Below are 16,215 nucleotides of genomic sequence, written 5' to 3'. Positions count from 1 at the left end.
GATCTTCAATGTATTAATCTTTTATGCATTAAAATTTTCGTCAATAAATGCAAAAATCGATAAATTGATTCCTAACTTACTTAAAAAAATCACTTGGCAGCGGTGGGATTCGAACCCACGCCTCCGAGGAGACTGGTGCCTTAAACCAGCGCCTTAGACCGCTCGGCCACGCTACCGACGCTTACTATTGCAGCTTAATCAAGGTATCATTCGTTTACATTATTTACAACTGACAAAATATGTCTTACAGGCATAAAATACGAAATGTTACGTAGCAACATGTTTTTTTTCTCTTTCCAAAATTAAATTATTATTCTGTCCTAATACTATTGATATCTAGCACAATGCATATTAAATTCTATCATTTCGCTTCTCTATCTTAACAGAGTTATCTATGATTTGACTATATATGGTAACATGGACTTAATTTGGCTTAGAATTTGATATTAGTACTCACAAGTAACGTCATACAGGAGGGCGGTTTTCACTATTTCAAATTGGATGAATTAGACTATAGTACATTTTGACCGCGCGAAAATCGTTGAAATTATAACGGCTTCAATGCTAACTGTGCTCACTGAAACGTGATTAATGCACGTGCAAAACGTTTTTTCGCTAACAACAAATAGTTTCCGCAGCATATTTTTTTAAAAGAGTTTTCTGTCATCACTATATACTTAATTGGCTCCTGGAGAAAAAAGAAATGGGGGGAAAAAACCCAAAACCATAAAAAGTATTTCAAAAACTAAAGAACTATAAAAATGAACAACCAACACAGCTCATTATGTTTTGAAATATGTTTCCTTTAAGAAAAAGATGTTTCTTTTTGCCCTACACTCACCTTGACAAGTAACTACAATGTTAATGGTAATGTTATGAAGTATTTACACCTTAAATTGAAGTTTTAGAACCATGGCCTCGGTAGCGCAGTAGGTAGCGCGTCAGTCTCATAATCACAAATGACAGAGCGATCTGAAGGTCGTGAGTTCGATCCTCACCCGGGGCATAGTTTTTTTATCCCCCGTTACTCCTGTTTTCAAAGCATTTCGAATAGTTGTGAAAACCTGTATTATACGTGTAACCAGTTATTCTTCTGCAATGCTAGTCATGAATTTTTAACTGCATGTAGATAGCGTTCAGAATTTGAAATACGTAAATGAAACATGATAATTGTGTTCTATCTATGATTAAAACAAGATCTTCAATGTATTAATCTTTTATGCATTAAAATTTTCGTCAATAAATGCAAAAATCGATAAATTGATTCCTAACTTACTTAAAAAAATCACTTGGCAGCGGTGGGATTCGAACCCACGCCTCCGAGGAGACTGGTGCCTTAAACCAGCGCCTTAGACCGCTCGGCCACGCTACCGACGCTTACTATTGCAGCTTAATCAAGGTATCATTCGTTTACATTATTTACAACTGACAAAATATGTCTTACAGGCATAAAATACGAAATGTTACGTAGCAACATGTTTTTTTTCTCTTTCCAAAATTAAATTATTATTCTGTCCTAATACTATTGATATCTAGCACAATGCATATTAAATTCTATCATTTCGCTTCTCTATCTTAACAGAGTTATCTATGATTTGACTATATATGGTAACATGGACTTAATTTGGCTTAGAATTTGATATTAGTACTCACAAGTAACGTCATACAGGAGGGCGGTTTTCACTATTTCAAATTGGATGAATTAGACTATAGTACATTTTGACCGCGCGAAAATCGTTGAAATTATAACGGCTTCAATGCTAACTGTGCTCACTGAAACGTGATTAATGCACGTGCAAAACGTTTTTTCGCTAACAACAAATAGTTTCCGCAGCATATTTTTTTAAAAGAGTTTTCTGTCATCACTATATACTTAATTGGCTCCTGGAGAAAAAAGAAATGGGGGGAAAAAACCCAAAACCATAAAAAGTATTTCAAAAACTAAAGAACTATAAAAATGAACAACCAACACAGCTCATTATGTTTTGAAATATGTTTCCTTTAAGAAAAAGATGTTTCTTTTTGCCCTACACTCACCTTGACAAGTAACTACAATGTTAATGGTAATGTTATGAAGTATTTACACCTTAAATTGAAGTTTTAGAACCATGGCCTCGGTAGCGCAGTAGGTAGCGCGTCAGTCTCATAATCACAAATGACAGAGCGATCTGAAGGTCGTGAGTTCGATCCTCACCCGGGGCATAGTTTTTTTATCCCCCGTTACTCCTGTTTTCAAAGCATTTCGAATAGTTGTGAAAACCTGTATTATACGTGTAACCAGTTATTCTTCTGCAATGCTAGTCATGAATTTTTAACTGCATGTAGATAGCGTTCAGAATTTGAAATACGTAAATGAAACATGATAATTGTGTTCTATCTATGATTAAAACAAGATCTTCAATGTATTAATCTTTTATGCATTAAAATTTTCGTCAATAAATGCAAAAATCGATAAATTGATTCCTAACTTACTTAAAAAAATCACTTGGCAGCGGTGGGATTCGAACCCACGCCTCCGAGGAGACTGGTGCCTTAAACCAGCGCCTTAGACCGCTCGGCCACGCTACCGACGCTTACTATTGCAGCTTAATCAAGGTATCATTCGTTTACATTATTTACAACTGACAAAATATGTCTTACAGGCATAAAATACGAAATGTTACGTAGCAACATGTTTTTTTTCTCTTTCCAAAATTAAATTATTATTCTGTCCTAATACTATTGATATCTAGCACAATGCATATTAAATTCTATCATTTCGCTTCTCTATCTTAACAGAGTTATCTATGATTTGACTATATATGGTAACATGGACTTAATTTGGCTTAGAATTTGATATTAGTACTCACAAGTAACGTCATACAGGAGGGCGGTTTTCACTATTTCAAATTGGATGAATTAGACTATAGTACATTTTGACCGCGCGAAAATCGTTGAAATTATAACGGCTTCAATGCTAACTGTGCTCACTGAAACGTGATTAATGCACGTGCAAAACGTTTTTTCGCTAACAACAAATAGTTTCCGCAGCATATTTTTTTAAAAGAGTTTTCTGTCATCACTATATACTTAATTGGCTCCTGGAGAAAAAAGAAATGGGGGGAAAAAACCCAAAACCATAAAAAGTATTTCAAAAACTAAAGAACTATAAAAATGAACAACCAACACAGCTCATTATGTTTTGAAATATGTTTCCTTTAAGAAAAAGATGTTTCTTTTTGCCCTACACTCACCTTGACAAGTAACTACAATGTTAATGGTAATGTTATGAAGTATTTACACCTTAAATTGAAGTTTTAGAACCATGGCCTCGGTAGCGCAGTAGGTAGCGCGTCAGTCTCATAATCACAAATGACAGAGCGATCTGAAGGTCGTGAGTTCGATCCTCACCCGGGGCATAGTTTTTTTATCCCCCGTTACTCCTGTTTTCAAAGCATTTCGAATAGTTGTGAAAACCTGTATTATACGTGTAACCAGTTATTCTTCTGCAATGCTAGTCATGAATTTTTAACTGCATGTAGATAGCGTTCAGAATTTGAAATACGTAAATGAAACATGATAATTGTGTTCTATCTATGATTAAAACAAGATCTTCAATGTATTAATCTTTTATGCATTAAAATTTTCGTCAATAAATGCAAAAATCGATAAATTGATTCCTAACTTACTTAAAAAAATCACTTGGCAGCGGTGGGATTCGAACCCACGCCTCCGAGGAGACTGGTGCCTTAAACCAGCGCCTTAGACCGCTCGGCCACGCTACCGACGCTTACTATTGCAGCTTAATCAAGGTATCATTCGTTTACATTATTTACAACTGACAAAATATGTCTTACAGGCATAAAATACGAAATGTTACGTAGCAACATGTTTTTTTTCTCTTTCCAAAATTAAATTATTATTCTGTCCTAATACTATTGATATCTAGCACAATGCATATTAAATTCTATCATTTCGCTTCTCTATCTTAACAGAGTTATCTATGATTTGACTATATATGGTAACATGGACTTAATTTGGCTTAGAATTTGATATTAGTACTCACAAGTAACGTCATACAGGAGGGCGGTTTTCACTATTTCAAATTGGATGAATTAGACTATAGTACATTTTGACCGCGCGAAAATCGTTGAAATTATAACGGCTTCAATGCTAACTGTGCTCACTGAAACGTGATTAATGCACGTGCAAAACGTTTTTTCGCTAACAACAAATAGTTTCCGCAGCATATTTTTTTAAAAGAGTTTTCTGTCATCACTATATACTTAATTGGCTCCTGGAGAAAAAAGAAATGGGGGGAAAAAACCCAAAACCATAAAAAGTATTTCAAAAACTAAAGAACTATAAAAATGAACAACCAACACAGCTCATTATGTTTTGAAATATGTTTCCTTTAAGAAAAAGATGTTTCTTTTTGCCCTACACTCACCTTGACAAGTAACTACAATGTTAATGGTAATGTTATGAAGTATTTACACCTTAAATTGAAGTTTTAGAACCATGGCCTCGGTAGCGCAGTAGGTAGCGCGTCAGTCTCATAATCACAAATGACAGAGCGATCTGAAGGTCGTGAGTTCGATCCTCACCCGGGGCATAGTTTTTTTATCCCCCGTTACTCCTGTTTTCAAAGCATTTCGAATAGTTGTGAAAACCTGTATTATACGTGTAACCAGTTATTCTTCTGCAATGCTAGTCATGAATTTTTAACTGCATGTAGATAGCGTTCAGAATTTGAAATACGTAAATGAAACATGATAATTGTGTTCTATCTATGATTAAAACAAGATCTTCAATGTATTAATCTTTTATGCATTAAAATTTTCGTCAATAAATGCAAAAATCGATAAATTGATTCCTAACTTACTTAAAAAAATCACTTGGCAGCGGTGGGATTCGAACCCACGCCTCCGAGGAGACTGGTGCCTTAAACCAGCGCCTTAGACCGCTCGGCCACGCTACCGACGCTTACTATTGCAGCTTAATCAAGGTATCATTCGTTTACATTATTTACAACTGACAAAATATGTCTTACAGGCATAAAATACGAAATGTTACGTAGCAACATGTTTTTTTTCTCTTTCCAAAATTAAATTATTATTCTGTCCTAATACTATTGATATCTAGCACAATGCATATTAAATTCTATCATTTCGCTTCTCTATCTTAACAGAGTTATCTATGATTTGACTATATATGGTAACATGGACTTAATTTGGCTTAGAATTTGATATTAGTACTCACAAGTAACGTCATACAGGAGGGCGGTTTTCACTATTTCAAATTGGATGAATTAGACTATAGTACATTTTGACCGCGCGAAAATCGTTGAAATTATAACGGCTTCAATGCTAACTGTGCTCACTGAAACGTGATTAATGCACGTGCAAAACGTTTTTTCGCTAACAACAAATAGTTTCCGCAGCATATTTTTTTAAAAGAGTTTTCTGTCATCACTATATACTTAATTGGCTCCTGGAGAAAAAAGAAATGGGGGGAAAAAACCCAAAACCATAAAAAGTATTTCAAAAACTAAAGAACTATAAAAATGAACAACCAACACAGCTCATTATGTTTTGAAATATGTTTCCTTTAAGAAAAAGATGTTTCTTTTTGCCCTACACTCACCTTGACAAGTAACTACAATGTTAATGGTAATGTTATGAAGTATTTACACCTTAAATTGAAGTTTTAGAACCATGGCCTCGGTAGCGCAGTAGGTAGCGCGTCAGTCTCATAATCACAAATGACAGAGCGATCTGAAGGTCGTGAGTTCGATCCTCACCCGGGGCATAGTTTTTTTATCCCCCGTTACTCCTGTTTTCAAAGCATTTCGAATAGTTGTGAAAACCTGTATTATACGTGTAACCAGTTATTCTTCTGCAATGCTAGTCATGAATTTTTAACTGCATGTAGATAGCGTTCAGAATTTGAAATACGTAAATGAAACATGATAATTGTGTTCTATCTATGATTAAAACAAGATCTTCAATGTATTAATCTTTTATGCATTAAAATTTTCGTCAATAAATGCAAAAATCGATAAATTGATTCCTAACTTACTTAAAAAAATCACTTGGCAGCGGTGGGATTCGAACCCACGCCTCCGAGGAGACTGGTGCCTTAAACCAGCGCCTTAGACCGCTCGGCCACGCTACCGACGCTTACTATTGCAGCTTAATCAAGGTATCATTCGTTTACATTATTTACAACTGACAAAATATGTCTTACAGGCATAAAATACGAAATGTTACGTAGCAACATGTTTTTTTTCTCTTTCCAAAATTAAATTATTATTCTGTCCTAATACTATTGATATCTAGCACAATGCATATTAAATTCTATCATTTCGCTTCTCTATCTTAACAGAGTTATCTATGATTTGACTATATATGGTAACATGGACTTAATTTGGCTTAGAATTTGATATTAGTACTCACAAGTAACGTCATACAGGAGGGCGGTTTTCACTATTTCAAATTGGATGAATTAGACTATAGTACATTTTGACCGCGCGAAAATCGTTGAAATTATAACGGCTTCAATGCTAACTGTGCTCACTGAAACGTGATTAATGCACGTGCAAAACGTTTTTTCGCTAACAACAAATAGTTTCCGCAGCATATTTTTTTAAAAGAGTTTTCTGTCATCACTATATACTTAATTGGCTCCTGGAGAAAAAAGAAATGGGGGGAAAAAACCCAAAACCATAAAAAGTATTTCAAAAACTAAAGAACTATAAAAATGAACAACCAACACAGCTCATTATGTTTTGAAATATGTTTCCTTTAAGAAAAAGATGTTTCTTTTTGCCCTACACTCACCTTGACAAGTAACTACAATGTTAATGGTAATGTTATGAAGTATTTACACCTTAAATTGAAGTTTTAGAACCATGGCCTCGGTAGCGCAGTAGGTAGCGCGTCAGTCTCATAATCACAAATGACAGAGCGATCTGAAGGTCGTGAGTTCGATCCTCACCCGGGGCATAGTTTTTTTATCCCCCGTTACTCCTGTTTTCAAAGCATTTCGAATAGTTGTGAAAACCTGTATTATACGTGTAACCAGTTATTCTTCTGCAATGCTAGTCATGAATTTTTAACTGCATGTAGATAGCGTTCAGAATTTGAAATACGTAAATGAAACATGATAATTGTGTTCTATCTATGATTAAAACAAGATCTTCAATGTATTAATCTTTTATGCATTAAAATTTTCGTCAATAAATGCAAAAATCGATAAATTGATTCCTAACTTACTTAAAAAAATCACTTGGCAGCGGTGGGATTCGAACCCACGCCTCCGAGGAGACTGGTGCCTTAAACCAGCGCCTTAGACCGCTCGGCCACGCTACCGACGCTTACTATTGCAGCTTAATCAAGGTATCATTCGTTTACATTATTTACAACTGACAAAATATGTCTTACAGGCATAAAATACGAAATGTTACGTAGCAACATGTTTTTTTTCTCTTTCCAAAATTAAATTATTATTCTGTCCTAATACTATTGATATCTAGCACAATGCATATTAAATTCTATCATTTCGCTTCTCTATCTTAACAGAGTTATCTATGATTTGACTATATATGGTAACATGGACTTAATTTGGCTTAGAATTTGATATTAGTACTCACAAGTAACGTCATACAGGAGGGCGGTTTTCACTATTTCAAATTGGATGAATTAGACTATAGTACATTTTGACCGCGCGAAAATCGTTGAAATTATAACGGCTTCAATGCTAACTGTGCTCACTGAAACGTGATTAATGCACGTGCAAAACGTTTTTTCGCTAACAACAAATAGTTTCCGCAGCATATTTTTTTAAAAGAGTTTTCTGTCATCACTATATACTTAATTGGCTCCTGGAGAAAAAAGAAATGGGGGGAAAAAACCCAAAACCATAAAAAGTATTTCAAAAACTAAAGAACTATAAAAATGAACAACCAACACAGCTCATTATGTTTTGAAATATGTTTCCTTTAAGAAAAAGATGTTTCTTTTTGCCCTACACTCACCTTGACAAGTAACTACAATGTTAATGGTAATGTTATGAAGTATTTACACCTTAAATTGAAGTTTTAGAACCATGGCCTCGGTAGCGCAGTAGGTAGCGCGTCAGTCTCATAATCACAAATGACAGAGCGATCTGAAGGTCGTGAGTTCGATCCTCACCCGGGGCATAGTTTTTTTATCCCCCGTTACTCCTGTTTTCAAAGCATTTCGAATAGTTGTGAAAACCTGTATTATACGTGTAACCAGTTATTCTTCTGCAATGCTAGTCATGAATTTTTAACTGCATGTAGATAGCGTTCAGAATTTGAAATACGTAAATGAAACATGATAATTGTGTTCTATCTATGATTAAAACAAGATCTTCAATGTATTAATCTTTTATGCATTAAAATTTTCGTCAATAAATGCAAAAATCGATAAATTGATTCCTAACTTACTTAAAAAAATCACTTGGCAGCGGTGGGATTCGAACCCACGCCTCCGAGGAGACTGGTGCCTTAAACCAGCGCCTTAGACCGCTCGGCCACGCTACCGACGCTTACTATTGCAGCTTAATCAAGGTATCATTCGTTTACATTATTTACAACTGACAAAATATGTCTTACAGGCATAAAATACGAAATGTTACGTAGCAACATGTTTTTTTTCTCTTTCCAAAATTAAATTATTATTCTGTCCTAATACTATTGATATCTAGCACAATGCATATTAAATTCTATCATTTCGCTTCTCTATCTTAACAGAGTTATCTATGATTTGACTATATATGGTAACATGGACTTAATTTGGCTTAGAATTTGATATTAGTACTCACAAGTAACGTCATACAGGAGGGCGGTTTTCACTATTTCAAATTGGATGAATTAGACTATAGTACATTTTGACCGCGCGAAAATCGTTGAAATTATAACGGCTTCAATGCTAACTGTGCTCACTGAAACGTGATTAATGCACGTGCAAAACGTTTTTTCGCTAACAACAAATAGTTTCCGCAGCATATTTTTTTAAAAGAGTTTTCTGTCATCACTATATACTTAATTGGCTCCTGGAGAAAAAAGAAATGGGGGGAAAAAACCCAAAACCATAAAAAGTATTTCAAAAACTAAAGAACTATAAAAATGAACAACCAACACAGCTCATTATGTTTTGAAATATGTTTCCTTTAAGAAAAAGATGTTTCTTTTTGCCCTACACTCACCTTGACAAGTAACTACAATGTTAATGGTAATGTTATGAAGTATTTACACCTTAAATTGAAGTTTTAGAACCATGGCCTCGGTAGCGCAGTAGGTAGCGCGTCAGTCTCATAATCACAAATGACAGAGCGATCTGAAGGTCGTGAGTTCGATCCTCACCCGGGGCATAGTTTTTTTATCCCCCGTTACTCCTGTTTTCAAAGCATTTCGAATAGTTGTGAAAACCTGTATTATACGTGTAACCAGTTATTCTTCTGCAATGCTAGTCATGAATTTTTAACTGCATGTAGATAGCGTTCAGAATTTGAAATACGTAAATGAAACATGATAATTGTGTTCTATCTATGATTAAAACAAGATCTTCAATGTATTAATCTTTTATGCATTAAAATTTTCGTCAATAAATGCAAAAATCGATAAATTGATTCCTAACTTACTTAAAAAAATCACTTGGCAGCGGTGGGATTCGAACCCACGCCTCCGAGGAGACTGGTGCCTTAAACCAGCGCCTTAGACCGCTCGGCCACGCTACCGACGCTTACTATTGCAGCTTAATCAAGGTATCATTCGTTTACATTATTTACAACTGACAAAATATGTCTTACAGGCATAAAATACGAAATGTTACGTAGCAACATGTTTTTTTTCTCTTTCCAAAATTAAATTATTATTCTGTCCTAATACTATTGATATCTAGCACAATGCATATTAAATTCTATCATTTCGCTTCTCTATCTTAACAGAGTTATCTATGATTTGAGGATGCCGAACCGGAAGTGAAACCCTTGTCCTTTGTTTATAACAAGTTTCATCTTTCTAAAAAGCTGACATAGTCAGGATCATATGTTTGCATGGTTTGTAAGTGTGTGTTTTATCATTGTATTACATTAAAAAGACAGTAGCCATACGTGTTAAATACCATATTTCAACTAGAGGAAAACATATAGTCTTCACTAGAAGTGAGAATAAATATGTATAAAGGTATAGACAAAATGAAAAGTTAACATATATCTATATATCACAAGTTAGTACATATATATTTAAAAAACATTTTAATCAGTCTGTGCATTTAATCCTTTCTATGCGAGTTCAAATCATCTACAAAATATACCACAGGATTAACATTTTTCATCTTTACAACACCTCTCTATAGAACAGAGGAAGACTGCTGGATTCGAAAACTACGAACTGCGACTCTCTATTGTTGCAAATAACAAAATTGATGTTAAAGGTATTCTATCTAGTTCTTCCTGCAGCTCGGTGAATGTGATTATCATTTTCAACTCTTCTCATCGATTAATTGTCATCCACATATTCTTCATAATATTTCCATTAATGATCTTCTATCATTGATACAGAAACTGTTGGGTATTCATCACATTCACACGAAGCTTTATACACTTTCCGTTTCGAAACTTCATTCTCTTTACAATTTATATTGGAAACCAATGTTGAAAATTCTCATTCAAGACCAGTACAAAGTTACAGCTAACATTTCGAATTTTGTACATCACTGGCATTGGGAAAGATACAGCGGAGAATTGATCTTTCCTAAAACTTTCATTTGTCAACAAAGAACTCGGTGCCATCAATTTAGGCGTTATCCTTTATCATAAATCAGTTCAATCAAAATACCCACCTACTTTAGAGATCAGTCTGTTCTTATTATATTTAAAACCTCATCTATTGCGACTAAAATTTTCAATAATTTACAAACGTGTTGCAGGATCTCAATATTTGCGACTTCAAGTCTAATCCTCCTGGTTGCGTATGTGCTAGTTCCCATTGTATAATCTTTGATTTTGTCATGATTTGGCCCAGTTGGTCATGGTTTGGTTAGGTAACCCCCTGAACAATTGCCTTAGTTCTCTAATAATTAGCAAACAAAAAGTAAATGAGATGTTTGATTCAACGTTTTACGTCAAACTTTCAATTATAAATTCTGGTTAAATTAACGCACGTAAAGCATCACATCGAAAATTGACATGGTTCGGTTAATGTTCCAAATTTCGACATGGTTTTGATCACATTTGTCATGGTTTGGATACAAATTAATGCATATTAGATTCACTAGAATATTGTTTTTCGTTTGAGTGCGTCGTTAAAGAACACAATTACACAACGTTCCAAATGATTAATAAGAAAAGTAGCATATATAACTAATTTAACGAGTATTATCGGTGAAACAATCTTACTTATACTTGGTATCCAAATATAGCATAGATATGAATAATATAATGACAGAGGCATAAAACGTTTGTGCTGCCATTCGATAGAACTCTTTTTCTCCTTAGACTATCTCATTTTTATTTTTTGGTTACAAGTTATGTCAGGGATGTACTAGTATATTGATGAGCGAAATTAGGTGTCAAACAGTAAAGACCGGGAAGCTTTAAGTTCTTTAATCCTGCAACCCTACGAAAAATATTTCCACCAAGGTCTCGAAAAAGTGTGTTTACAAGTGAGTTTTCAAACAACCTAGCCGTATGCAAATAGAAAGATTTGCCATATCTGATCATTTTTATCTACAATACCAAAAAGGCAATCAATGTGCAACTGGACGAAGTATTTTTGATAAATATCACGGTTAGCAGTACGTATCTAGACGTTTCTCTAGCAGTTAAGCCATGTCTCCAATGTTTCTTTTTGCTGTGTTATTTATTCATTTTTTTGGGGGAGGGGTGCGTCCAACGTAACATAATATAAAATAAATCCTCAAATCTAATCATTATTACAGTCTTGTAATTATTATTTTCTATCAAACTACATGTACATTTTCAATTTCGAACAGCAGTATATAGAGATGAATAGCATTTTGAGTTTATGAAAATCTGTAAAATCGTTAAAAAGATATTAAAGGTATATCATACAGACTCCTTAACGTTTTAGGTCCAGTAGAATTGGGCTAATAAAGCTAATACTAGCAATGCACACTGCCCTTTCCTGAATTTTGATATCTATATCTTTAACAAGAAGTTTGATATTAAGATTAACGATAAAAGAGATGATTTTTCATTTCCTATTGTTAATTATTCATTTTTAGATGGTGACGTTCCCTTGGCACCATCTCATGGTATTTATAGATCTCAACTTGTTCGATTTGCTCGTGTATGTAACAACGTGTTTGATTTTAACGAAAGAAATCTCTGTATTACTGAAAAATTATTACACCAGGGTTTTCAATATCACAAACTTGTCAAAACATTTACTAAAGGAGTAGGTCCGGTAGGGGCCGATTTTGGCCTCAAAATTCAGTTTCATCTGATAAAAGATTTTAAACACTTTTTAAACACTTAAGTGTCTACTGAAGTCGATTCAAATAGTGTATGTGCAAGATTTGAACTGATTTAGTCATTAAAGACACCCAAATTCAACCTTAAATATGAAAAATTTATCAAATATGCCATAATATGTCACTTTTCAGATGGTTTTTGTCAAAAATGAAAGTGGCCGCATCCGTGTTCAGTCTCAACCTTTATATATGTTATGTATTATCACTAAATACAGCTTACATCTACATATTAAGAATGAACACAAATGCGGCCACTTCCATTTAAGACGGAAACCGTCTAAAAATTAACTCAAATGCTAAAATTGTGAAGGTTTCAGTAATTAAGCATGACTTAATGATGCTAGTACCCGATACATGTGCATTCTATTGTCAAAAACAGCCCATATTTATGTAACAGAAGTATTCTACTTTCAAATAAATAGCTAAAAGTTTACATTTTAATAATTTTGTAAAACTGCTATATTTTGGGGCCGAAAAGGGGTCTTACCGAGCCTACTCCTTTTATCATCGGTACAAGGACATCATTCGTTAATATAAATCAACGTGCAGACATCTTATTATATGTTCAGATATATTTCACATCCCATCTTTTATAATAATATTCTATACAAAGCACAAAAGTGTCGTCATTCACATCATAAACTAACCAAACCTTTAAACAGACTTATTCAGAAGGGATATAGTTACGATACTGTTGTCAGGTCATTAAGATGGTTTTTTTTTTGGAATTGATATTGATTCACTCATGGGGTCTTTACATCGGAAATAAACACATTTATTCTAAAACCAGTTGTTGGCATGATACGGGTTATGTTCTTCTCGTATAAATTATGATGATATGATACTAAACCCCTTACTGGAGGAATTGTGCTTGATCTTCATATGCATACATAATCTTTCAGTCAGTTTGATTGAAGTCTGGAGCTGGCATGTCAGAAACTGCTAGTAGTCCTTATTTAATTTATGTTTATCCTTGTCTTTTTGCTTAGTTTTTGTGTTTGTTTATTCCACGTTGGCTAGAGGTATAAGGGGAGGGTTGAGATCTCACAAAACATGTTTAACCCCGCCGCATTGTTGCGTCTGTCCTAAGTCAGGAACCTCTGGCCTTTGTTAGTCTTGTCTGTTTTTTTAATTTTGGCTCATTTCTATGTTTCGGAGTTAAGTATGGCGTCCATTTTCGCTGAACTAGTATACATTGTTGTACAGGGGCCTGCTGAAACCCGCCTCCGGGCGCGGGGTTTTCACGCTGTGTTGAAGACCCATCGGTGGCCTTGGGATGTTTTCTACTCTTTCGTCGGGTTGTTGTTTCTCTGACACATTCCACATTTCTATTCTCAATTTTATATATCAATTAAAAATCCATAATGTACCACTATTCACACCTTTATAGTTCTCTGTTCAATCAAACAAGATAAACACATACATCTCTAAAACATTAAACCATTTCTGTCATTGATATTTTAAAGATTTTCAAAAAAATGCCATGACATGTAAAAGGGGTCTATCTATTCAAACTTATTTCGGTCAAGCCTCTATGACAATAAACTTTCTTTACTATACTTATGGTAATTATGTGAAAACATAATTTCAATTTTATATTCCAAAAAACCTTTTTTTCAAATAGTTTCTATATTTAGAAGAAGAGCAGTGATATACTTTCAAAGGATTTTTTACACCCCGACCTTTTTTATAATGTTCTAGGTTCAGTAACACATTTTCATTGTCCCTTTCCAGAATTGACAGTAAAAGTTTCCGGCTGTTTCACCTTCACACATCCATCTCGACAGATGCCACATGTGGAACAGGAACTGCTTACCCTTTTAGAGCATATGAGTTCACCCATGTTTTTTTTTTTTGGTATGCTTCGTGTTTTTAAGTCTTAAGTTTTTCGTAACCCCGAAAGTGTTTTGAGGACTTTTGTTCGTCATGTTTTTTTTTTTTTTTTTTTGCCATATCGTTATCAGATTTCTTAAATTTATGAATATTGAATGTCCCTTTGGTATCTGCCGCTTTATTTTATTCATTGAAACGCCTTAACTTTCAAACTGCCACTGAAAAAGCAAAACTGTGAACAAAATGATGGCGTCATTTTAAAAAATACTTAATTTCCCTGTTGCCTAGTTGTAGCATGCATTATTCTGCTAGAAGCTACAACGAACAGCTGAAAATTTTAAATAGTCAGGCACAGAGTTGGTATGATGTCTTTAAATTTTTAAAACTACAATTTTAGCCACTGGAAAACAAGACCAAATAACTTTTGTGATTTTTTTTATACCAAATGTGACCTTTTATCCAGGCAACAATTTTTAGTTACATGTTAGGTGATGCGTACCGTATCGAAATAACTACTTGCATATTGTTATTACTAAATCAGAATATGATTAAGTCACAAAAATCATTTGTTTATGTTTTCTAGTGACAAAAACAAGTGGCATTTCAATGTTGAATTATTTGAAACGTTAACTTTAAGATTTTAAGAAAACCCAGGGTAAATTGGTCAATCCTCTTTTTGACGTCGACAACTAAATTAAGTTAAATTATAAAACTAAGCAAATGCATTGGGCCGATAAAAAAGATATACAGATATTCGAAGTCTGTTAATATTCAAAGTTGTATTTATTTTGAAAGAATCCTTGGTAAAGAAGACAAACTTGATTTGCTTGAAATAGCAAAATTTTACTCCGAATAATCCAGATCGAAATTAAATGCTCTGGTAATGGATAAGTTTTGATTTCCAAGACCTCTCATAAAGCTAACAAAAAAATAATTGTAAAGTAGTCGGAATACAATTTGACAAAACATTTACTTATGTCTGTAAAAGACGAAGCTGAGATTCTCGACTCCGAACATCAACGGGCAACATCTAAAAGTAACACAAATACAAGCTCTGATTTCTTAAACCATCACTTGCTAGATAAAAACATTCGTCGAAGGTTTCTTTTGAACAAACTCTTGTAAATGTTTTAGAATCTCCCTGGCATAATCAATTTTTACAGTAGTTATTATGATATGAGGAATGCTGTGAAGATGCTGTGATAAACATTTTGTCATGTCGGGACCTTTTAAAGTTACTAAATGGTATTGGTTTTGATCATTCGTAAAGGTTAAATGGCGACCTATTTTGTTATACCGAGAGAAATCGGCCTCCATGGTTAAGTGGTTAAGGTGTCCTAGAATTGACATTTTTCATCTCATTATATTGACAGCAGAACTCCATTCTGCAATACGAATCAGTAACATAAGTACTAGTATAGGTAATTTTATTTTTTAAGACTAAATTATTTGCAAAAGTGTCGACTTTTTTAAAGAATATTTAAAATTAATTGTAAATTATAGAAACAAATGTGTTGTTACCCGCAGAAACAGAACATTTTTTTATGTGTGGAAAACAATAACCCAACATCAACAATTGTCATACGCAAGCGTTGAATGTTTCATATTATTGCCTATATAATGCAAAATGTGTAGTTATAAATATAATAGGTATACAGTGGGAAACCTAGTGACAAAATATTACCTCCCCTGTAAATATTTAAAACTAGATCTTCTCAATGTTTGTCCCATTTTAGGAAAGACGCTATCAATTATGGATTCACAGGAAAACGTTCTGGTAAATAGTAAAAATAGAAATAAGTTGAAATAAAAACAAAACTTCCATTCAATATTATCATTTCCCTCCTTAAGTAGCAAACGACGAGTACAGCAGGCTATA

General features: G+C 33.9%; 17 non-coding genes across 17 annotated transcripts; 8 read left to right on the top strand and 9 right to left on the bottom strand.

Moving 5' to 3' along the window:
- Positions 1 to 94: 94 nt before the first annotated feature.
- On the bottom strand, positions 95 to 176 carry Trnal-aag (transfer RNA leucine (anticodon AAG)). The gene has a single exon. It is a non-coding gene; the product is annotated as a tRNA-Leu (tRNA).
- Positions 177 to 915: 739 nt separating this feature from the next.
- Trnam-cau (transfer RNA methionine (anticodon CAU)) lies at positions 916 to 1,006 on the top strand. The gene is given in 2 exon segments: positions 916 to 952; positions 971 to 1,006. It is a non-coding gene; the product is annotated as a tRNA-Met (tRNA).
- Positions 1,007 to 1,290: 284 nt separating this feature from the next.
- On the bottom strand, positions 1,291 to 1,372 carry Trnal-aag (transfer RNA leucine (anticodon AAG)). Its single transcript has one exon. It is a non-coding gene; the product is annotated as a tRNA-Leu (tRNA).
- Positions 1,373 to 2,111: 739 nt separating this feature from the next.
- On the top strand, positions 2,112 to 2,202 carry Trnam-cau (transfer RNA methionine (anticodon CAU)). Its single transcript is given in 2 exon segments — positions 2,112 to 2,148; positions 2,167 to 2,202. It is a non-coding gene; the product is annotated as a tRNA-Met (tRNA).
- Positions 2,203 to 2,486: 284 nt separating this feature from the next.
- On the bottom strand, positions 2,487 to 2,568 carry Trnal-aag (transfer RNA leucine (anticodon AAG)). Its single transcript has one exon. It is a non-coding gene; the product is annotated as a tRNA-Leu (tRNA).
- Positions 2,569 to 3,307: 739 nt separating this feature from the next.
- Positions 3,308 to 3,398, top strand: Trnam-cau (transfer RNA methionine (anticodon CAU)). Its single transcript is given in 2 exon segments — positions 3,308 to 3,344; positions 3,363 to 3,398. It is a non-coding gene; the product is annotated as a tRNA-Met (tRNA).
- A 284-nt stretch (positions 3,399 to 3,682) lies between these two features.
- Trnal-aag (transfer RNA leucine (anticodon AAG)) lies at positions 3,683 to 3,764 on the bottom strand. The gene has a single exon. It is a non-coding gene; the product is annotated as a tRNA-Leu (tRNA).
- A 739-nt stretch (positions 3,765 to 4,503) lies between these two features.
- Positions 4,504 to 4,594, top strand: Trnam-cau (transfer RNA methionine (anticodon CAU)). Its single transcript is given in 2 exon segments — positions 4,504 to 4,540; positions 4,559 to 4,594. It is a non-coding gene; the product is annotated as a tRNA-Met (tRNA).
- Positions 4,595 to 4,878: 284 nt separating this feature from the next.
- Trnal-aag (transfer RNA leucine (anticodon AAG)) lies at positions 4,879 to 4,960 on the bottom strand. The gene has a single exon. It is a non-coding gene; the product is annotated as a tRNA-Leu (tRNA).
- Positions 4,961 to 5,699: 739 nt separating this feature from the next.
- Positions 5,700 to 5,790, top strand: Trnam-cau (transfer RNA methionine (anticodon CAU)). Its single transcript is given in 2 exon segments — positions 5,700 to 5,736; positions 5,755 to 5,790. It is a non-coding gene; the product is annotated as a tRNA-Met (tRNA).
- A 284-nt stretch (positions 5,791 to 6,074) lies between these two features.
- On the bottom strand, positions 6,075 to 6,156 carry Trnal-aag (transfer RNA leucine (anticodon AAG)). The gene has a single exon. It is a non-coding gene; the product is annotated as a tRNA-Leu (tRNA).
- A 739-nt stretch (positions 6,157 to 6,895) lies between these two features.
- Trnam-cau (transfer RNA methionine (anticodon CAU)) lies at positions 6,896 to 6,986 on the top strand. The gene is given in 2 exon segments: positions 6,896 to 6,932; positions 6,951 to 6,986. It is a non-coding gene; the product is annotated as a tRNA-Met (tRNA).
- Positions 6,987 to 7,270: 284 nt separating this feature from the next.
- Trnal-aag (transfer RNA leucine (anticodon AAG)) lies at positions 7,271 to 7,352 on the bottom strand. The gene has a single exon. It is a non-coding gene; the product is annotated as a tRNA-Leu (tRNA).
- Positions 7,353 to 8,091: 739 nt separating this feature from the next.
- On the top strand, positions 8,092 to 8,182 carry Trnam-cau (transfer RNA methionine (anticodon CAU)). Its single transcript is given in 2 exon segments — positions 8,092 to 8,128; positions 8,147 to 8,182. It is a non-coding gene; the product is annotated as a tRNA-Met (tRNA).
- A 284-nt stretch (positions 8,183 to 8,466) lies between these two features.
- Positions 8,467 to 8,548, bottom strand: Trnal-aag (transfer RNA leucine (anticodon AAG)). Its single transcript has one exon. It is a non-coding gene; the product is annotated as a tRNA-Leu (tRNA).
- Positions 8,549 to 9,287: 739 nt separating this feature from the next.
- Trnam-cau (transfer RNA methionine (anticodon CAU)) lies at positions 9,288 to 9,378 on the top strand. The gene is given in 2 exon segments: positions 9,288 to 9,324; positions 9,343 to 9,378. It is a non-coding gene; the product is annotated as a tRNA-Met (tRNA).
- Positions 9,379 to 9,662: 284 nt separating this feature from the next.
- Trnal-aag (transfer RNA leucine (anticodon AAG)) lies at positions 9,663 to 9,744 on the bottom strand. The gene has a single exon. It is a non-coding gene; the product is annotated as a tRNA-Leu (tRNA).
- Positions 9,745 to 16,215: the final 6,471 nt, after the last annotated feature.

The sequence above is a fragment of the Mytilus californianus genome, unplaced genomic scaffold (genome assembly GCF_021869535.1).
Source record: "Mytilus californianus isolate M0D057914Y unplaced genomic scaffold, xbMytCali1.0.p SCAF_2, whole genome shotgun sequence".
NCBI lineage: Eukaryota > Metazoa > Mollusca > Bivalvia > Mytilida > Mytilidae > Mytilus > Mytilus californianus.
The sequence above is the reverse complement of the archived record's forward strand: the minus strand, read 5'-3'. Positions and strand labels throughout refer to the sequence as shown.